The sequence below is a fragment of the Podarcis vaucheri genome (genome assembly GCF_965113315.1).
Source record: "Podarcis vaucheri genome assembly, chromosome: 6".
NCBI lineage: Eukaryota > Metazoa > Chordata > Lepidosauria > Squamata > Lacertidae > Podarcis > Podarcis vaucheri.
The window spans coordinates 81,612,951-81,636,136 of NC_138764.1; the positions used below are offsets into that span (position 1 = coordinate 81,612,951).

Consider the following 23,186-nt stretch of genomic DNA (forward strand, 5'->3'; position numbering starts at 1 on the left):
GCAAAGCAGGTACTAAGTCTGATCTGTATTGAACTGTTGCAACAGGGTGCTCCCCTCACACGCAGGAGAAAGGAGGAGGACCCAGAACAAAGGTGTGCCTGCCCTTATATAGACATTTTAAATTGCCTTCCCTGGAGCTCAAGACCACCCCTCCATACATCATACCTACATCACAGAAAAGGTGGTCTACAACAGAAATTTGAATGCTGTTGTTTTTTCTGTCTGTCAGGTTATCTGATAATGCCTTATCTGATTGCCTTTCCTGGTAGTCTGGCCATTCCTTTGAGATGGTGATTTCCCAATTCCCAAGACAATGGGAAGGTTCCCTCACCCCCTCCCTCCTTGCAGAGAAAACATTTGGTCAGTTTGGGAGTCAAAATGGTTTCAGGACGGTCTTCCTGTTCTGCTCCAGGCATGTGGTCCACATATCTATGTATGTGCTTGGTTGGTTCATTTATGAACATTTATTTTATATATATATATGACCTTAAATTTTTTATTTCATTGGGTTGTTGTTGTTTAATTAAAATACAGAAGCATAAGTGAAAATACAGAGAATAAGTGAAAGCAGAGAGGCACTTCTATACAGTAGCAGAGTTGTAACCCTGCATCAGTTTTCCATTCAGAGTCGCTTCATGTTCAGACAATACACATCACTCTTTTTTAAGGCTCCTCCAGACAACCTGTTCATTGAGCATCTTGATTTGATTGTGTAGAGCAGAGGTTTTCCACCTTTTTGAGTCTGTGGATCCCTTAACCAACTGCATTCTTTCTGCGGTACCCCTGTGGGGCTCAGGAGCCCAGTTATGTAGAGCTGGCAGTCTCTCAGCCTTTTTCAAACACCTTCCCTTGTGGAGTGTTCCCTCAGCCTCCTCTCCCTTCCCTTCTACTTGGGAGTCATCTGGGCAGCTGCTGCTTCTATTCCTGGTCTCTGAGCTGCCCCTCCTGCCCCAAAGAGAGGTACCCCAGAGGCATCACTTGCCTGCGGAGCTTATAGCCAGGGCTGCTGCAATAAACAGCTGTGCAAGCCTTTGGGAGGCAGAGATGTGAGAGGGCATCAGAGGAGGGAGGAAAGGAAAAAGGGACAGAGGTCAGTGTTGCCCACAGCACCCCAGGGTGCCACGGCACACTGGTTGAAAACCACTGGGGTAGACGTTATATCTCTCCCTGTTGAGCATTATCCCATACTTGTTCGTGCATTTCTCCATCACTATCCTAAAGTCTGTGTGGGGCTTTTTTTTAAAGCGAAATTGTTGTAACAGAGCACTCTAATTCAATTTGACTTTGCAAACCTTAATTTACAGTATGCTGGCAGTCTGGAGGTGACTTTTATTTCTTCATTCAAAACTGTTTCTCATATCTCTCTGTCCCTTCTCTTTCACTGTAAAGACTGTGTATTCCCTGCACCCTGGTGAGTATCTTATTCAAAAGCATAGAAGATTCACGCACAGCAAGAGATTCTTTCCCCCATGGCTAAAGCATCAGTAATCATCCTGTAGTCCTGTACTATTAGTCTGCACAGCAAAGCAATGGTCAGACAGCAACTAGAACAATAGTTGTCTCAACATACTGCCACCTCTGAGTTTCTGTACGTGTTTATGTAAATGCATGGAAAACCTACTAGCGTACAGCTGTACTCATTTTCTAACTTCTGGTTCTGCACACAGAGATTGGGGACTGAGCCAGTGGTGTATGGCAATATCAGCAGCATGGTCCCACTCCCCCAGCCCCTCCTACAAAATGAACATGAGTGGATGGAGGTCTGAAGGAGGCAACTGTGTCAATTTATTTAGGAACTTTTAGAACTTCCCCCATCTGACTCACATTTTTCTAATTTCTTCATGTAATTAGTATGTTATGTCATACTTCGGTTGACAGTTAAATTGTACTCTTCCATAAATACCCCTTGGCGAGGATGCCAGAAATAACACTTTGCTAGAGATGGTTCTTCAAAATTCGTCATCCCACAAGTTTGTTGGAGTGTGAGGTCGGTCTTTGCATATACCGTAATGCTCATAAAGCTATAATACTAAGCATTTCTGCAAGCCTTAAGTGGACATCGCTCGTGCTACTAAGCATTGAGTCAAATGCCCCAAACAGGTGGTGTCCATTTGCAGGAGGGTTGGCTCTAGAGCAGCAGTTCTCAACCTGTGGGTCCCCAGATGTTGTTGGACTACAACTCCCATCATCCCTGAGCTCTGGCCTTGCTAGCTAGGGGTGGTGGGAGTTGTAGTTCAACAACATCTGGGGACCCACAGGTTGAGAAAGGCTGCTCTAGAGGGTGATGAAATTGGGCATTTCCAGACCTCCAAGGCTAACAAGGATCATCATCCCAGTAGAATTGGCATTATGACACTTTGTATAGTACACCTATAGTCTGTGACAGTATGAAACAATAATCAGTTTATATGTCTTTGTTAAGGGTTCCTTGTCCAAGCTCTCCATCACCTCAAATCCTTGAACCAACACCAATTTTCTTGCACCAATTCAAAAATGACTCAGTCTGGATCAATGTTTTAGTGGTCAGGATTGTGAGTTTATTCCATGTTATGTTTAAATTAATATTATTACTTGGTGAAATAGCGTGATTTTCTTTCTTTTTTTAAAAAAACCCCAACACAATAGAAATCCTGCAGCAACAAAACTACTTGGCTTTGGCAATCCTCCATCAGCTGGGTGTGAATGGTTTTTCCACTTGGCTGTGGTCACCCAGTTTAGGAATGTGATTTCTATCACACCCTTTCCCCTACTCTTGTTACACAGGAAGTGTCTCTGTGCTTTCCACTCATGGCACAGGAAGAGGTGGGTGAACTTTCCACAAAAACACATGGCATAATGGTAGGTGTTCTTTTGCTCTGACACCCTGTTCAGTGATTCTAGCTAAGATAGGTCAGACGTTCTGATTTTCTTGGAAATAGCTCTAAAGTCATCCATGATACATCCCAGCTTGGTAACTCCCAGGTGTTGGGCAGCAGCTGCATCAGCTTCAGCCAACATGATCAGTGAGTCAGGGGTCTTGGCAATTGTAGTCCAATAACATCTGGAGGGCATCATATTGTAGAAGGTTGCTCCAGGCCTTAGTAGCACAGTTATATCCGCAGAACTGGTTCCTGCATTAGAGATGCTTAGCAGATCTCTCTCCATACATGTAGATAACATGTAAACAGATAGCACTGCAAGTAGGCATGTTGACATTGATGATTGGACTGGGAAGTACGGACTTGCGGCCCCCTTTGTGTATTTGATAGAGAACAGGGAGGAGTTCCTCTCAAAATGCCTTATTGTAATGCTAAAATACGGCTGTTTGCTCAACTGCTTCCCATACAAACATTGATCCTGTGCTTTATTCTGATCTTCCTGTCCCTTGAAAAAGAAAGTGCAGGCCTTTTGTATCTGGTCTTGTTATACCCTCATTTGGACAAAGAGCAAAACCTTCAAAATAAGTACAATAAGGCAAAAACGAGCGGGGCAGAAGACAAATGTGAAGCAACATGTGGTATTCCTTTGCCACCTGGTTAGATGGTTTTTACCCTGTCTTTGGAATAAAACATGGCAGACGTTGCCAAAAGGGCTACTTGCTGCTCTGTGGATTCTGGAAGGTTCTAGCAAGGTGTGTCAGTGGTGTATACTGTACAGTGGTACCTCAGGTTAAGTACTTAATTCGTTCTGGAGGTCTGTTCTTAACCTGAAACTGTTCTTAACCTGAAGCACCACTTTAGCTAATGGGGCCTCCTGCTACCACTGTGCCGCCGCTGCACGATTTCTGTTCTCATCCTGAAACAAAGTTCTTAACCCGAGGTAAATATTTCTGGGTTAGTGGAGTCTGTAACCTGAAGCGTGTGTAACCTGAAGTGTATGTAACCCGAGATACCATTGTATATGTTTGTGAGGGGAATTACTCACCAATCACCTTCTTAAATAGTGATTATTTGACTATATAGTGGATACTAAATTTCCAGAGTAAATTATTAACCAACTTTGTCAAAGTACAAGCACACAAGAACTCCTGGAAAGAACAAGTGCTTCCAGACCTTTTAGCCTCAAAATCCTTCCTTGTTGCTTTTTCTATTGCTCCTGATGTCCATCATGTTAACAGTATTTAGAACTGTGATGGGAGGAGAAGAGGGTTTCTAATGTGGTAGTAAGAGATTGACACATGTTTTTGGAGCCCTAAGGGATGACACTGGTAGTGTTGATGTTGGGGAGGTTCCACTCTGTTTAGATGCTAATACACAGTTTGGTTCTGTGTGTGAGGGTTTCTGTATCAAACCTCCAGGTTCAGAGGCAGTATATCATTGAATACCAATTCCTAGGAAAACAACAGGATTGTCTTCCGGCCTTGCTTCTGATTTCCCAGAGGCAGCTGCTTAGCTTCTGTAGAAAGCTAGATGGACCTTTGGTAGGGTTGCCATATGCCTTCTTTTTCCAGGACATGTCCTCTTTTTCATGGTAGAGTCATCATAGCGATCCATAGTTTAAAGTAGAAGTCAACAAATGTGGCCTCTTTTTTGCTCTTCAAAATATGGCAACCCTACTTGGGCTGACCCTATCTGCCCACTTGGAAACAGCTCCCTCTCTCTTCAGTGATTATCCTTTGTTCCATGTGTTTATGATTGTAGCTTTTACAAGTCAATGGATGCAGGTGTGTTCCCCCCACCCTGGGTTTTACTTCACTTATTTATTTCTATATTTATAAATAAATAGATAATGACGTGCAGGTAGGAATCTGCCCCTCACCCAGAGTTTTATAAATAAAAATCTTAGACAATACCATCTGTCTATCTATCTATCACCTATCTATCATGTATCTATCTTCTAAACATCCCTTCACCCAAAACAATGAATCACGGTTAACATTAAAAGCAGCAACTGAAATGTGTGACTGTATTGTAGCATCTACTTCAGCTCTCATTAAGTGGGGTTGGCTGCTTGGTGCAACAGTGAGCTAATCTCTCTCTGATAGGATTTATAAGAAAATCCAGTTGTTGTCCCTTGACCCTGGTTATCTTTCCTCTGCTTGGATACACTGGGGGAAGAGACTGTCTGTTGACGTCTGTTTTGTCAATGATTAGGGCTCTCAGGGGTTCAAGTTCAGCCGAGAGTGTTGCTCATGAAATTGGGATGAGTTGGGGAAACTGAAAGCTGCCTTATACCGAGATAGAGCATTGCTCTACCCAGCTCAGTATCATCTACTGATTCGCCTCTCCAGGGTATAGTACATTCCCTGTTCTACAGCATTTCACAGTGGAATTAATAATTCCAAGTAAAGGCATTGTCTTCTTTCATAATACTTCGCATCTGTGTAGTCCTTGAGGGTGTTCAAACTGCTTTACATGCACTGTCTGTGATCCTTGCGACCCAGACTGCCAACATGAGGCCCACAAGCTCTATCTGTTGAAACTATTGAAGATGTTTCTGTTTTGACAAGCTTTTCAAGATGGATTAAAGGGTCTGTGCCTTAGGTTTTCATACTGTGCTGTTTTTAAACCTATCTTTAGGGGGAGTTTTTGGAACCAGCTTCAAAGCTATTATTAGCTGTCTTTATGGCATGCCTGTAAATGGCCTGTAAATGACGAACATAAAAGGTGATCTATAAATTAATCAATAGTGATGATGATCTGGCCCCTTGATCCCAATAAAAGCATACAACTCAGCCACTTCCTCCTAGGCAAACGAAATAATCTCTTTTAATCTCTTTTGTCCCAATAGGGAAAGCACCAAGCATTTCTCTAATTATGTATCTCAGCAGCTTGTTGCCATATACAAGGCAAGACATAAACAAACGGAACTGAGCAGCTCTGCCCAAGTGATGTGATCAAAATGACAAGTGAAGTAAATGAGCCAAGCAGCAGCGTAAAGCTTCTGTTGCAGTTACACACACACAGCTTTGTGGCAGGTTTTTATGACAAACTTTCTCCATACAATGAAGAAAGTCAACTTTTTCAGGGACAATTTGCTTAGAAATCTTTGCCTGTATCTCTCCAAGCTGGCCTCCATATTATGGTAGGGCCCCATCCCAGTCAGAAGAGGCCTGTCTGTTTACTGGCCAGAGGTGTTCCTCTTGGGTACACTGGTAGTGTTTTCCAATACAGTGGTACCTGGGTTCTCAAATGTAATCTGTTCTGGAAGACCTTTCGATTTATGAGGCATGTTCGAAAATGGAAGCATTTACTTCCAGGTTTTCGGCATTCGGAAATCCATCGTTCGACTTCCAAAACACTCGAAAAACGAGGTTCCACAATATATAACAGCTACGTCCCTGATAACAGTGCCAAATGTAGCACAGGCAGCAGACGCTTTCGTGGCACTCCTGGACTGGTGGAGAAGGGGCTTATCTTATCATGGCAAAAGTCAGGCCTAACCTTCTGCTCCCAAGAGTTTTTTGCTACTTCCACTTCTCGCATGTCTCCCAGTTTGTACTTTATGAGATGCATGCAAACATAGTTCTGCACTGGACCATGAAAGTGATTAATAGGCATGGCTCACATAACTGTATCATAAACTTCTGCAAGCAAGTTTGACCACTGCCAAATATATATGCATATACATAGTCCTTGGGTTGAAAGATTCCCCACCCCGATCTGGGTCCTGTGGAGTACCCAGAATAGTTGATTTCATGATTTGACAGCACTGGACATACTAGAATGTCATTACTAACCTTTCTGCCACAAGCAGTACCACTGTACAAGTACTATTTCAAACGCTCTTGCAGCAAAGCCATTTCTAGTTGCTTGCATTTTTTCCTAAAAATGAAAAAGCCTTTCCTTTCCTCAAGGCTTTGATTGTTTTGTTTCTCTTGTGCTGCATTTCCTGAAAGCTTCAGAAGAATACCAGCGTCTGGCTTCCTGTTCAATAGCTACGGCTGATCTGTTATCGTTTCCGTTGAAAGAGAGAGCGAGAGAGAAGCAGCTGAGAGGCCAATTTTGAGTGGAAAAGAGCCACTCTTTAAGGGTTAAGCAGCCCACATGTATGCATGCCCTTCTTTAAACCCAGGGATAGGGAACCTCAGGACTGGGGAGGAAGAGGATTCAGCTTTTTTCCTGTCCCTTGGCACACTCTCCTCTCAGCAGTCTTGCTTTGAGTGGTTTTTTGCCTGGCTGGAATGTGTCGTGGAACTCTGATGATGCCTCACCTGGTTGGAGAACAGAGATGGTGTGTGTAGTAACTACCGTATTTTTCGCTCTATAGGATGCACCGGACCATAGGACGCACCGGACCATAGGAGGGGGAGAACAGGAAAAAAAAATTTCCTGGGGGGAAGCACTGTTCTGGCTGTGGGGACAGCCTTTGTAGCCTCCGCAGGGCAGCGGGGTGAAGGCACCCCCGCTGCCCTGTGGAGGCTTTGCGCAGCTAACCCCAAGCTAGAGCAGCGAGACGGAGCGCTGCTCAGCGCTCCGTCTCCCTGTTCTCGCTTTGGGCTTAGCCACGCAGCCTGCATTCGCTCTATAGGATGCACACACATTTCCCTTTAATTTTTGGAGGGGGGAAGTGCATCCTATAGAGCGAAAAATACGGTAGCTGTTTGTTATTGCTTGCCACCAAATGCACAAGAAAAGCTCCCATGTTTATTCCTTGGTTTTCCCCACTAGTTTCCAGTTGACATTCACACTCCTTGTACTTGCAGTTGGATGCACTGGTCAATTTCAGTTTTTCTCTGTTTCTCATTTCTGAGTTAGATTCTTCACATTTCTGCACCACTTTCTAATTTTTCTTCATCGGTTCCTCATGAAAATTCATCAGTATTCTCGTGTGAAATTCCCCTAGCATTCAGTTTTGTATGCAATTGTATGCAATAAAACACATATTTTTCAAGCAGATTTCCCTGCCACAGTGCAGTTTTGTATGTTATTTTCACTAATATATGTATTTCTGCGTAGATGACATGGCCAGGCAGCTGCATTGCAAAATTCAGACAAGTGTAGATTTTGAAAGATAGCTGTGCTTTGGTTTGTGTATTGTTTCTGGGAGTGCAGGTTCCATAGGTTTATATTAAAATTGTGATCTGAACCAAATTTTCAACCCATCCCAACCTGTAGAACACACACGAACCTCTGAGCCTGACTTCTGTCTCACGGCGTATATAGATTGGTGTCGGAATCAGATTCTGCTCTTCCTCTCAGATACTATCAACCCTCAGTTTGTGGACATCTGACGTCAATACCTCTGCGCAGGTTTCATGGGTTTGATTCTGATATATATCTCATCAGAGGAGATTATAAAGAGAAATTGGTGTGGTAAAGAGTCATGTTCTTTCAAACCGCTACATCTCAGGGAAACAGACATTGGGCTCGTTTTCTTCCACAGTGGTACTGCTCTAGTTCTTGCATTGTCACTGCCTGCCTTCTGCATTGCTCTGAACTGCTGGTGCAAGTGAACGAGAATGTGCAGCAAGTTTCTTCTCCTGTGGCCAAGGGAAATCGAAACTGTTGATTCCTCCATGACATGGTCTCTTAACAGAACAGGAAACTCCTGCTGCTTATAAGCAGGAAACTCTAGGGTGTGTGCTAAGCGTAACTGGTATTTTTGTTATTGTTGCTAGAATCTAAAAGCCTAGTGGTTTGTTCACATACTATTTCTACTAGAGACAGTCATAATGCACACTGCAAAAATTGTCCTTCTTTCCCTTCCCCATGATGCTTCTTTGTTTATAAGGATTTAAAGCTTAATGTCAGGTGGCAAAGAAACTGACTTGTGAAAAAGAAAGTCCTAGGTTTAAATTTTGTCTCTCCAACAAACTCACTAGGTGAGCTTTCAAAATTAGCTGCTTACATGCAACATCAAACTGAATCATCAGTGTGGGGTTCTTCTTTGTATTTTGTACATTCTGTAGCACTAAAGAGTAGTTAACTATTGGGGGGGAAAGAATATTCACGGATATGAGGATGCTTTAGGAAATCACCTCTGATTAAAAGTCATTGGTATGAAGATTAGCAGCTTCACCCCTGGAAAGGGCATCAGATCAGAGGCTCTGCAAGCATATTCACAGGATCACTAGATACTGGATGAACTGCCTTTACATGTTAACATTTTTTTTTTTACTGGTCTTAATTTCAGCCAGAGTACAGCAGGATTTAGTTACAGAATCCTTACAGCCACAGCTTAATGTCAGAAAAAATTACCTTAGAGCATACACAGAAAGTACTTCCTTCACCACAATGTAATCTTCATCTAAACTAGGATTATAGGCTATTCCCTCAAGGCCCCTTCTCCACCAAACTTCTATTGCCACAGACACAATTCCCCTACCCACATCTGCATGGCTGGTTTTTTAAAAGAGGGGGAAATTTGATCGCAGTTCTTAGACTTCTTGGCTACCTTGGTCCTTATTTAACTGTAGATTGATGTCTAATGGGTGAACAAACCTTAAAATAACTCTTTCAGCAGAACAGTGCAATGCTAGGAATGTATTTGGGGCACACACACCTTGTCTAAGTAGATAGTCAAGAGGCAACTAAATGATGATCAAAGCCAGAAGCTGCGGCTGGAAAGATTGGTGAGCAATAGTCCCTTCTCGACTCCAAATTGCTTTCATTTTTCTCTTTCAGCTGGTGTTAAAGCAAAAGCCCAGGTCAGCAAGTTTTCGGCGGATCCTATTTTTCTTACGAAAGGAAAATGTCATCTGTGAGCTTGGGCAGATTATTCTACACGAGAAGTTAAAATCAATTTGGCACTGATCTCATTTAACATGGCAGGTCAGTGTCATCCTGCCTTATTAGCTCTCTTGATGAAACCTGAGGAATGTCCTTCCAGGTATTAAAAAAAGTGAAATCCTGGTAATGGCATATGGAGTGTAGGCAGTAGATTAAACTGCAGAGGGATCTAGAGCCAAAGGTGGCCTTGCACGCTTTTGCTGATTTTTAAAATTCACTCAAAATCCTGCTGTTGTTACCAAGCGTTGAAGTTGCTGAAAATCTTGCCATTGAGCTTATTCACATGGGCTCCCCCCCCCAAAAAAAATTCCCATCTTACTCCTTAATATTGATGAAAAGTGGGGTTTCCCCCCAGTTTTGCTAGAAATGTGAACAATTCTCACATTTAAAAAATAAAATAAAACCAGCAGTTCAGGAATAGCTTGGACATACCGTATTGCCCCAAATATAAGCTGCACCTGAATATAAGCCGCACCTTTAAAATTGGAGGGGGGAGGGGGAAAAAACTGGATATAAGCCACTCCCTTCCTTGCTGCTCCTGGCTGCATTAGGGGGGGGGGTGTGCTGCGTTGCCGGTGGCCTTTCCCCTTCCTCACTCTCCCATCCCGGCCTTCGGGGAGAGGACAGGGGACTGTGCATGGGGAGGGCACCACTTTGCCGCACTCCTGGTGCTATTTGCCCTGCGCTCCTGGCTGCATACCGTAAGGTCACGAATTGACGGTTGGAATTTGGGGGGAAAGTGAGGCTTATATTCAGGCCAATACGGTATGTGGGTGCAAGACACAAGAGAACAAAACAAAGGTCAGTGGGTTGGAACCATAAAATTCCATGTTTAAAAAGGGATCTCCCCTCCACCTCTGGTTGTTCAGGGTTGTATCCTGAGTGAATAGTTCCCATTTCCAATGGCGAAAGAGTTCTTGCTCCATAGTATGCTTCTGAATACCAGTAGTATTTCCAGGTAGTATGCAACTTCCTTGTGAGGAGTGATCTTTTTTTTCCCCTGGGCCAACATTTGGGGTGGGGCAGGTGAATCCTGGATTTGGAAAGTAGCATTCTTTAAAACTAGGTTCCTTGGCATCTGCTTCCCAGATTGAATATTGGGGAACTAGAGGGTTGCAGGGAGTATTTATTCAAGACCATTTGCATATGTGTTACAAACACACACACAAAGAGAGAGAGATTCTTTTGCCAGTTGCTTTTCTATGAACCATTATAACCCTATGCTACATATCTGATCAGAGGTGTGGGACAGCAAAAAGGCTAGCTACCAGGAAATCCTTTTGGACGAGATGATGATTATACCTTGAGAGTCACCCCTAGTCTTCCTATGGAGCTGACAACTCGTGTCAGTATCAAGAGCTGAAGGAGATTGCAGGGGGTGCCAAATGGAGATTTCATCTGTGAACCTTCAGTTAGTTCTGGGCTAAGGAAGGAAAGATCTTCACAGAGAGAGGCCAATGAAACCTCAAATTACCAGTTGGGCAGGTAATTGACCCCATAAAAGCTTTTAGGAGTCTGGATCAAGCTTGCTTGCTGGTTTGAGCAACTAGGAGATCTTTTCCCATTGTCTATAGATTACTTTTGCCTTCCCCCTACCCTGCTGTTGCCTTGTCTCCCTCATTCCTCCTCCCAAAGTGCAAAGGAGTCCAAGAGTTACAGTTTGCCATGATAACATCTCTCCTATTGTCACATGCTCATTCATTAAAGAATATATATATATATATATAGAGAGAGAGAGAGAGAGAAATTATCTGATACACTGCTTATGGTGCACCAATGTGTGAGAGTGATGTTTCTTTCCCCCCATTTTTTATTTAGTGTTTTTCTTTCTATACATGCTCCATGAATCTAGGGGTAATTGTAGCTCCATGCAGCATGCAATGTACAGTGTATGTGTGTGTTGGTGTGTGTGTGCAGCTATAAAAGGGCATGTGAAGATCTTGTACTTTGCAAGATGCGCTGTAGTTACATGACATATGCAGGTGTCCTTATGCTCAGATTTTCTCTGGTGTGAAGTGTCCCTTAGGATGACTGAGTTGAGAGACTGTGACCTTTTCAGACGTTTCTCTCTTTCATCTAACTTTAGCTTTCAGTGTGTTTACATGTCCAAGGGAGACTGAAGAGAGTTCAGGGATTGTTTCTGCAGGATTACTAAACCTGTAAATTGACTCCAAGCTGGTATGAGAAAGGGAGAGTTTGGTTTTAATTGTTAATGTCTGTAAACCACTTTTCATCCATATGGATGGGAGACGTTCCCGTTGACCTCAATCTGATGTGGATTTTGCCCTTAGAATGCAAACATTTCTTTGCCTTGGTTTCATTTCCAGTTAATGTCGTGAAAGTAGCAACTGCTGTGACTTACTGCTCTAATTCTAGAGTGATAATGGAGTTCAGCAGCCATTACCTTGGCATCCTGCTATATTTATCTCTCTTCCTTCATGGCTATTGCGGTGTGTTTGTGTGTATGTTTGTGTGTGTGAATTTTCTCTCTTTCAGGTTCTACTCAGGGTCCCAAAAGTAATTCAAACCAGCAGAGGTGGAAGAGGTACTATTGCTTCCAAAGCAATTAAGACTCAAATCTGGAGGCTGCAGTCTCCAGACGGGGAGCCAGGCAAAGGTCTTAACCTGCTACTGGAGACTGGAAAACCATTGCACCTGAGATTGATGGACCCAGAACAACCTCCCATCCTGCCCAGGGCCTGTAGGGCCAGAGGCTGGACTTTAAGGGAGTGCCTTCCTCCAAAGAACCTAATGCCTCTCACAGTACCTCACTGGTCAGGAGGCCATGGAAAGGGTGCCCATCTTCAGGCCAGAGTGCTAGCCCTTTAAGCATCTGAGATGATCCAGAATGGGGTGGAGTTTGGGAGATGTAATCTAAGGGCAGAGACTTTAAAAGGCTCAGTCTATTGGCAACTTTAGTTGGAGAAAGTTGCTCACTTGGAGCTATCCCTGGTCCTGCAACTCTTGATCAGCCTTGCTCTGTGGAATCAGTCATCAGTTTAGAGCATACCAGAGAGGCTTCTGTGTTTGATTCAGATGTTGATCTAAGTCAGGCATGGCCAAACATGGCCCTCTAGCTGTTTTGGGACAACAACTCCCATCATCCCTAGCTAACAGGACTAGTGGTCAGGGATGATGGGAATTGTAGTCCCAAAACAGCTGGAGGGCCAAGTTTGGCCATGCCTGATCTAAGTCAAGATCATCCAGATGTTGTTGGATTCTAGTTCCCATCAGTTCAAGTCATCATGGTTAGTGGTCAGTGACGATGGGAGGTGTAGTCCCAGGGCTTTTTTTTCCAGCCAAAACTCGCCAGAGCTCAGTTCTGGCACCTCTCAGGTGGGCACCATTGCCCTCCTAAGAGAACAAGGGAGGGGTTCATGATGAGTTCCTGCATCTCTTTATTTAGAAAAATAGCACTGTTCAGTCCAACAATACAGTACTTGCAGTCCCACCAGTTTCCCATCCTTGTTTGGACAGGGGTATCCTGCAGATCTTGGAGCACTTTTAAGACCTTGAAGGTCAAAACCACCACTTTGAATCTGGCCTCATAGGGTGCAGCAAAGTATCCTGGTCAAAGAAGCAATGGCTTCTCTCCCACAGCTTGTAAGCTTTGATTCCTTTATTGAACCCAGGAACAGAACGTTATGAAACTCTCAGTCATCCTCTTCCACTAATGATTCATAGATGCTAGGGTGACCATGTGCCCTACTTTATAATAATATTTTATTCTTTTTTCCATATAGAAAGTTACATTTGTTACTCAACTACTGTATTATGAAGACTTAGCACTCTATTTACAGGGCTGTCCAGGTTAAAGAAGAAGAAACACAGGGGCCTTGAAGTTGCCCATCAACATTTCACACCTGGACAGCAGACTGTGTGTGCCCACCTGTTCACAGTCTTCCCCAGTATGGTGGGATTTATTGCATTTTTATTGGAATTATAGTAATTATTTTGCAGATTGCATATATGCATAGCAATTTTTGTATGCAGATATGTGCCCCCTTTTGTCCTGTATTTTGGTGATACATTTTTTCTTCTTTTTCCAGGTGTAGGAAGTCATCCTACTCTTTTCACTGTGCTTATCAGTTAGTGCTTAAAATAGCATTGAATAGATTTTGGCATTTTATCCAATATTTCACAGTAAAGGAGTGATGTGTTGCCACTTTCCGTTGCTAAAACCTCTTGACATCCCTTGGACATGATTGTGTGGAGTCGAGGAGCTGTTCATATGCCATTGTTAAAAATAAACTGTCTCCTCAGTTTGGCTAGATCCAAGCTTCTGTTACGCAGTTGGTCTCGCTGGCAAAGTTGTGGTTCAAAAGTCTGCAGAACTAGAAATGTAGGCTGTCTCTAAATTGCAATAATTTGGTCTTTTAAAAAAAATAAAATAAAAAAGCTCGCAACTTTGCCACATAAATCTAAGCCCTTGCCTCCTAATTAGAAGTGACTCATGGCTCCCCCGGAAAGTTGGTGTGATCTACGTCTGTAGCATATAATTATCTCTCTCTTCCGTGGAGCAGTATAGGCAGCCACTTAAGCATTAATTAACTTTAATGAACTTACTGAGATCAACTTTGGCTTCTGGAGCAGTTTGGTTTATGCTGTAAATTATGAAGACAAAACACTGCGCTGTGGGATTAAGTAATACCCTACAGCCAGCCTTCGGGCGTCCCATCTTTGTCCCTTCTCTGGGGCCACTTTTGAAATGCCAGCTTATTCCCTCCTGTCACGAAGAACTGGGGTGGACTTATTAGCAGCAGCAAAATGCATGGGATTAAATCCACCATATGTTATTAATCTTGGCAAGCTAATGAGAGGTTAATGAACATAGTTCAGTTGCTAAATTAAATGCAATGGGTCCCTTGCTTTCTAATAACTGAGCGTTTGGAGCAAAACAAATTGTTTTGAGTAGCAGAAGTGTGTTCTGGTTGCAATTGCCTTCATCCTTACTTGGGAGCAAGCCGCACTGAACACAGTTGGAGTTAACACCTGAGCATGGAACTAGGTTGCTCTTGCTGCAACACATGGTGCTCTGTGGTAGACAGAGTGGGCATTTCCCCTTTGCCTTGCCTTTTTTGGATTTGTGCATCTCTTAAGTCACTGGAACCTTTTCCTAATGCTTCTTACCTGCCCTCTTCCAAGAGTTTGGCCCAGGTAACATATATGACCTGGGAGCATTTGATTTGCAGGCATTGTTAAACTGAAGCAGGGCATAGGCCTCAATCATGAACCTTACTAGGAGGGCAGTGGGAGCCTCATTTAAACTGGTCTTGAGCACTTTGAAGGAAGGATGAGATAGACCATGAATCATAGAATTGTAGAGTTGGAAGGGACCACAAGAATCTTCTAGTCCCACAACCCCGAGATTAAGAGTCTCTTGCTCTAAAATATGTTCAAATGCTGTAAAATGAACAGAATAGTGTATATACCAGTTATTAATTGTGTTTATACCCCACCTTTCCTACAAGGTGGCCAATTTGGTGCTCATGATTCTCCTTCTTCATTTTATCCTCACAATTACCTTGTGAGGTAGCCTAGGCTGAGAGTAACTGTGAGCCAATGAGACCCAGTGATTCATGGCTGAGTAGGGATTTTAATATGTGTCTCTCTGGACCTAGTCTGACACCCTAACCATATCTCCTAGGGACCAGTATATGCACAGCTAAATTATACCCCGTGCTAAATAATTACTTATATTACTCCAGCTGCAAAAGCTCCTCCAGAATTGTGAGTTCACAGTTCAGAGGTGATTTAGTAAGTGGTTCTTTTTTGACATTTCTCGTATTGTGAATTCCGCTCGAGGCCTAAATTGCACATAATGTACATGAGATTCCTTTCTGTTTCTGTCCTGCATTAGCAACATTCACAGCTTCAAGGCATTTTAGTGTCAAAGTGTGGGAACTTGCTCATACTTTGGCAAGTCTCCAGGAGGAAATGGGAGCTCTGTGTTGTCAGCAGAGTAGATGCCAGTACTTTAATAATGATGGCAGCACTTAGCGCTTTGGGGAGTTCAAAGCCCTTCACTACATCATTTGGTTGTAGTCCTTCCAGCAGCCCCACTGTTATTATGCTCACGTTGCAGGGGGCTGTAAGCTGAAGCTGACAGAGAATCACCTAAGGCCACCTAGCTAGGTCGTGACTGGGAAGAGACTTCCTGGTTCACAGCTCGGCCTCTTATCCATTACGCTATACCGTACTTGCTCTTGGGGTGTTGTTGCCCTAGCTTTCACTGTGCAGCTCAGCTGAAATATTGGGTCCAGCAACAAAAGCTCCTGCTGGATCAAGCCCCAAACCCATAGAGTCCAGCACCCTAATCTCACAATGGTCAAACAGATCCCTGTGGGATGACCACAAAGAGGACGTGAGCACGATAGTCCTTGCCCTGCTTGTGATGCCCAGCAACACAAGAGGTAGAACATGGCCGCAGAGGGCTACTAGCCACAATGGCTATTTCCCTCCACGAATTTGCCTAATCCTCTTTGGAAGCCATCCAAGTTGGTGCCATCTAACTGGGATCTGTCTAGTCAAGTGACAAAGGTGTGGTGACAGGCCTAGAGACCTGTGAGGTAAAGTTAAATTAGTTAGGTACGGTTAGCCCTGAGGGAGAAGATACGATTATGAGGCAAAATGGCAGTCCTCTCCAGGCATGGAGGACACGGGTGGCACTGTGGGTTAAACCACAGAGCCTAGGACTTGCCGATCCGAAGGTCGGCGGTTCGAATCCCCGTGACGGGGTGAGCTCCCGTTGCTCGGTCCCTGCTCCTGCCAACCTAGCAGTTCAAAAGCACGTCAAAGTGCAAGTAGATAAATAGGTACCGCACCAGCGGGAAGGTAGACGCCGTTTCCGTGCGCTGCTGTGGTTTGCCAGAAGCAGCTTAGTCATGCTGGCCACATGACCCGGAAGCTGTCTGCAGACAAACGCTGGCTCCCTCGGCCAATAAAGCGAGATGAGCGCCGTAACCCCAGAGTTGGTCACGACTGGACCTAATGGTCAGGGGTCCCTTTTTACCTTTACCTTTACTCCAGGCATGGGGAGGGATGTCATGCAGATCATAGCACAAACTTGTTTTCTGTTGATCTGGAGGGCAGGGCCTGAACCAATGGGTTTAAATTGGAAGAAAGGGGTTTCAACTAATCATTAGGAGAAGCCCATGTCATCTGATTGCCCTCCAGTTTCTGTTTCTCATTGGGACTCAGCAACGTTCATCACAATAATATGTTTTGAATGTGTTATAAACATGCAACACCAGATGGTGCCAGAGAGCAATAAAGGAATTTATATGGATTTTTACATAGGTTTCCCCTCCCCCCTTTGTTGTAACAATTTAATTTCTGACTTATTTACAGCATTTTCATTCTGTATCTGGATCCACCCCTGAACAGATGAAAAACATCAGTTGACTTTTCCCCTTTCATATTCTAAGATCAGAAGGTCGGCAGCTCAAATCCGCACAACAGGGTGAGCTCCCATTGCTCTGTCCCAGCTCCTGCCAACCTAGTAGTTCGAAAGCATGCGAGTGCAAGTAGATAAATAGGTACTGCTGTGGTGGGAAGGTGAACATCATTTCCGTGCACTCTGGTTTATGTCACGGTGTTCCGTTGCGCCAGAAGCGACTTAGTCATGCTGGCCACATGACCCGGAAAGCTATCTGTGGACAAACGCCGGCTCCCTCGGCCTGAAAGCGAGATGAATGCCGCACCCCACAGTTTCCTTTGACTGGACTTAATCGTCCAGGGGTCGTTTACCTGTTACCTTACCTCCCTTCCGTAAAGTCCATCTGCAGTTATTGTTTAAGACAGGCTGAGGTAACTCTCACACAAGCTACAGCACGAGAGTGCCTCTGATAGTCCTTTTCTTGTGTGAATGCACCACATAGGAACATTGATGTGGGGTAGAAAGGGAGCCATTTTAAAGTGGAAGGCTTTCCAACCCCGATTTAAGCCTGAGGTGTGAAAAAGCACTGGCTGAGGGTTCCTGTCTTTTCTGTTGATTCCAAAGGGTGTTTCTCCCTGCTCTCACGGGAGCTGTGCAGCAGCTGCCTTAAGCACAGCCTGACTGTTAACATGGTGTCAGGCTGCACAGGAGATCATGTTGCAGACAGCTAGACGGGGAATTCTTCGTTTGCTTTGCTAATTATGATCACTAGAGCTCCCCGCTCCCTTTTGAATTTCAGGCCTAGTAAACTGCATCTGGTGTGGTTCTTTAATTTAGATTTTGTATTTACTCAGCTGGAATGCTTATACATTTGGATTGTGGGGAAAATGCAGGTTCAAGGCCTTTGCTTACCTGAGAGCAGAATATTTTCCTTCCATGATTGCAGGGGTGGAAACAGCCCTGTTGTGGAAAAGGTGAGCAGGTGCAGGTTTTTGCCTGACAGTTATAATCTTCACATATGGCTAGAGATTTGACTAGCAGAAAACACTGTTTCTTTTATTTTGACATGAGAGTTAAGCATGCAGACCCCTTTATCCTGTTTGAGGTTCCACATATATCAAAGTAGACCAAACTTCATGCATTAGCATATATTTGAATTGGTTTTAACACAGGGATAAGGGAACAAAATTTTCTAACCATTCCCCCTACATGGCTGATGTGAGTTGGAGAACTGCAGGTTCCTCAACCCTGGTTAAACCCTTGGCTATGCTGACTGGGGCTGATGGAGTTCAACAAACATCTGGAGGGCCAGAGGTTCGCTCACCTCTGCTCTAACTGATATTGAAGGATAAATTTCCTATGCATCAGAACTTTGATATGCACGTACTTCATGTAGCCTTTGTTTGAAGAGGGGAAGAGAGAGAGAGAAGTGCTTAGATTTTCTTACTATTAAAAAATAAAATTCTAGAGAACATGAGTAGTGGTTAGGAAATTATAGTTGTAAAGGTCAGCATTGAGAATCTATATTTGTGCTTTTTTCCTATCAATGCAAGTAACTGTTGCTATGCAGGTAACTACCAACAAATACCTGATTTTGACTGGAACATGCTAAGTTGGCTGGCAAAGCAAGTACCGTAATTCCCTCAGGCCTGCCATAGCGATGTCATTAAATAAAGGAAGAAAGGAAATAATCCATTCTGTTCTTCATGTTTTCAGACTGAACCTTTGATGCATGAACTAAATGTAGACAAACCCCAACTTGTGGGATTATGGAGTTAGGTATTGTATTGAGCTGCCTATACTTCCATAATTTTTCTCACTATGAAACATTTTATAATTAGGAATGTCAAAAGAACCCACTTGCAGTGGTCAAGGAGAATCATAGAATGGATGGGACCACAAGGGCCATCTGGTTGCAACGCAGGAATATTTTGTCCAATTTGGGGCTTGAACCCACGACCTTGAGATTAGGAGTCACATGCTCTACCTCAGTCATCCTATTGACAGCGCATTTCACTTTATGAAGAATGTAATGTCATTATCAGTATCATTATTATTATTTAGACAATTAATATAATGCTTAATTGCAATAGTCTCTAAGTGGCGTACAAGGAAGATAGTACAGTGAAAATAAAAAACAATTAAAACTATAAAATCAGATTTCAGTTAAAATGTCTGCTGATTTTTTATTTTATTTTTTTAAGTATTCGGTAGGCACCAGACGTTCAGTAAGGAGGGGGCCTGTTTGACCTCAATCAGTGATCAGGCAGGGAATATAAAGGTTTCCATCTTGGTAGCAGCACAGTTCAAGGTGGACTTTTGTAGCAGTTGCATTAATACACATTTGCATGCCTTCTAACCATTGCAACTTATCAGTTCAAAGCACTTTCCCTGAGCTTAGCTAAGAGTTGTCCTCTTTGGTTATCATCGATACTCACCTTTCATCTCATAACCTCAGCCTGCAGGACCAGACATATTTGCATCTCTGAAATCCCCGCTCCCAACACCCTTCCTGGTATAGATGACACATACAGTGCGCTGCTTGAGAGCTACATGTATTGGAGGAATATTCCCCAGGGATTATGACTTACTTTGAAATCCGGCTTCATTGATTTTGCAGAGTTCACTGGTTCTGTGCTGTTGTTACACAGAAGGACTACAGATCCCTCAAAGTAGGCGCTATGATTTTGTCAAGGAAATATGCTGAGGCTCCTGCCAGAAATCCGCTGGTAGCATCTTGAAATATGTTGGCACACCAACCTTTTTGCCTTTGCCAGCAAAGAACAAGGTCACATTTTAACCACATGACAACCACACCTGTGCTTGCAGTCTGGACAGTGAACTTCTGGGGTCTACAGTGTACTGTGTCAAATAAATACAGCATTACATGCATGCCTGCTCCCTTGTATGAACCTGGCTTACTGTGACTTGCCCTCTCTGCCAGATAAACATAGTACTTGGGAGGAGGCAGCAAGTGGGCCTTTATGGGTCAGTATGGAGATGACAGAAGGGATCACTGTAGACTCCTTGAATCATAAAACTTTTAACCCTGTTGACATATTAACATGCACCATTTGAGGTTTGGGCGGGACCCTCACCTTCCAGCACCCTCATGCCAGTCATGCTTGCCTGAGTAACATCATGGGGAAAATGTTTCCAGCTACCCCCTCCCCCGCCTCGGGAAGCCTTATAAGAAGCTGCTGAAGGAAAGGGACTGTGAGTAACATCACAGGGTGAGCTGCTGCCTGAAGGTGATGCCCAAAGGAGCCGTGCTCCTTTGGAGAAACTGAGGCCTAGACATCTGACCTGATGAGCTTGATTCTAGGTTAATTTGCGGCAAACATACCAGCAGTGGCCAGGACATCGAGGACCAAGGTGAAATTGTTCAGACTCCCTTGTTTTTGCTACTGCCCGGAGGTTTAATATTACTGTGTATTACATTGAATTTTTTTATTTTTCATTTGCTGTTAAATTTGCTGGATGTTGCTATTTTATTGCTGCTGTTATGAAATTATTCTTGAAATGGTTGATATTTTTTGGTGTATTTTTCTAAGCTGCTTTGAGCATAATTTTTTGCGGCAAGGCGGCATGCACATAAAGTGGTGGTTGTGATAATGATTGTAGAAGCAGAAAACCTTTAAGACAGAAGTACACATTTTTCGGTCTCTTGCTCTTCTGCAGGGGTGGGGGGGAGCATTGCTTATTAGGGATCCATATGATGGATGGGCAGTTTACTATTTGCAATATCATTTGGAGCAACCCAAATATCATATTTTGGGGGCTGGGGGCGATGCAATCACTGCAAAAGATTTACCCTGGAATGGAAAATTTAAGTGAGAAGTGCAGGAATGTCCAGTGAGCAGGAAAGCTTCACGGATCTTTCTTGCCTATATTTCTTTTCTGGCATGATGTTTTCCAGGTGTGTTTCTCCATAGAAGTAATCCTAAAAGCACTTCTTGGAGAAAAGCCAAGTTTTTGTATGAAGTTATTGTCTTGTTTAATGACTTGCATCTTAGAGTTGATGAAGTGCTCAGTGAAGACGAAAGCTAGGCCAAAAGTTCAAATGAGCTTGGAAGAATGGAACAGAGGTAAAATGCCCTTTTGTCTGCTGCTGCTACCTCTTCTTGCATTCTTGCAGCAACGAAAGCAGGGCTCCTCCTAGCTGTTTTCTGCTCCTCCCGGAAGCTGCTAGTCGGCATTTTGTTCCTTCCATAGTGTCATTGTGACCAGCGGCGGAGCGGAGCAAGCCAATCGGGTGCCTGTGCCCTGCGCCCAGGGGCGGGGCCAGCCGGGGCAGGATGCTCTGAGGGGCCTCTGAGGAGTCTGACTGCCTCCTCCCACTCAGCCGCCCTACAGTTTGGGGGGGGGGAGGTGGCAGGTGGACCGGTTGCGGCAGCACAGGAGCCTGTGGGTGTCTAAGCCACTGTGCCACTCCCAGGAGAGACGTGTGACTTGGGTTCACTGCAGGGCCCCCGGTGAGTGCTGCCTGGCCTTTTGTCACCCCCCTCAGTGGTGACACCTGGGGTGGACCACCCCTACCGCACCCCTTCCTCCGCCACTGATTGTGACCAGTGTTCTCTTCTCATGTAGCATGGTTCAGTGGGGAATCCTGAGGTGGGGTGGAAATGGCTGCCATGTAGAAGGAACATAGGCTGGATAACCTAGACATGTTCTGAAAATCACTGCCCACGTCCCCACCACTACCCAAAAATAGTTGAAATGCCCCTTCATCATTTTGCTGCCCATGAATATGAGGGCGGGCTGTACATTTTGTCTCTGCCATAGTCAAATTTTCCTTTGACAACAACTAAGGCAATGGGTGGCATTGTGGTCTAAACCACAAAGCCTAGGGCTTGCCGATCGGAAGGTCGGTGGTTTGAATCCCTGCGACGGGCTGAGCTCCCATTGCTCGGTCCCACCTCCTGTCAACCTAGCAGATTGAAAGCACGTCAAAGTGCAAGTAGATAAATAGGTACAGCTCCAGCGGGAAGGTAAACGGTGTTTCCGTGTGCTGCTCTGGTTCTCCAGAAGCAGCTTAGTCATCCTGGCCACGTGACCCGGAAGCTGTCTGCGGACAAACGCTGGCTCCCTCGACCTATAGAGTGAGATGAGCGCTGCAACCCCAGAGTCGTCCGCAACTGGACCTAATGGTCAGGAGTACATTTACCTTTACCTTTAAGGCCATATTCACATATTATGGATATGTGTCAAGGCACAGTGAATTTGCATGGATTACCTCTGCCACTGACATCCACAGCTACATTTGAAAATGGGAATAGAGTCTCTGCATGTACAGGTGTATGCATATAAAGCTCTCTCCTTGTGATCAGGAACCCTGAAAAATCAAAGTCTCCAATCATGTACTAAGAGCCCTACTTACCTACAGGTATATGGGGGTGGGGCGGACTGTTTTGACCTTAAAATGAATGTGTGGAGGTCAAGGTTGGTAGTCATAGAGTCATAAACTTGTAGAGTTGGAAGGGACCCCAAGAGTCATCTAGTCCAGCCCCTTTTCAATCACAACTTGCTGTTGCATACTTGAAGCTTGTGTTTCCATTTCCATCCTCCGTGTATTCATTAACCGTGGAATTGTTATGGTTTTATGTTCAGCTGTACCTACCAGTTCAACATTATAAACCATGACATCACATCCAGTGAAGCAGTAGGTGCCAATCCGTGGCTGGTTGCTGGTGCATATGTGTAGGATCTGGGTGCAAGGTACTGTATTTTTCGCCCCATAGGACGCACTTTTCCCCCTCCAAAAATGAAGGGGAAATGTGCCTGCGTCCTATGGGGCGAATGCAGGCTTTCGCTGAAGCCTGGAGAGCGAGAGGGGTCAGTGCGCACCGACCCCTCTCGCTCTCCAGGCTTCAGGAAGCTCTGCGCAAACCTCGGGAGACCGGCTCCAAGGGTTGCGCAGAGCTGCCTGCAGTCCCCGGCTCAGCGCAGCTCTGCGCGGCCACCGGGAGCCGGGGGGTGAAGCTCCGCCCCGCTCCCGGTGGCCGCGCAGAGCTGCCTGCAGTGCTGGGATCAGCGCAGCTCTGCGCCGCCATCCGGAGCGGGGCGCTAAGCTCCGCCCCGCTCCCGGTGGCCGCGCAGAGCTGCCTGCAGTCCTGGGACCAGCACAGCTCTGCGCCGCCATCCGGGAGCCGGGGGCG

The 23,186-nt window shown here is 44.6% G+C and overlaps 1 protein-coding gene across 5 annotated transcripts in view; it reads left to right on the forward strand.

Moving 5' to 3' along the window:
* Positions 1–23,186, forward strand: part of PPP1R16B (protein phosphatase 1 regulatory subunit 16B) — a 103,128-nt gene that overhangs the window by 51,537 nt on the left and 28,405 nt on the right. Inside the window, exon 1 of one of the 5 annotated variants that reach the window (XM_082226096.1) lies at positions 21,398–21,642. The exons of 3 other annotated variants lie outside the window; for them this stretch is intronic. The gene's annotated coding sequence lies outside the window, so the exon portion shown is untranslated. Of the gene's footprint in view, positions 1–21,397; positions 21,643–22,220; positions 22,415–23,186 lie in introns of those variants that run through there. One more of the 5 variants, XM_082226095.1, reaches the window with a different exon arrangement.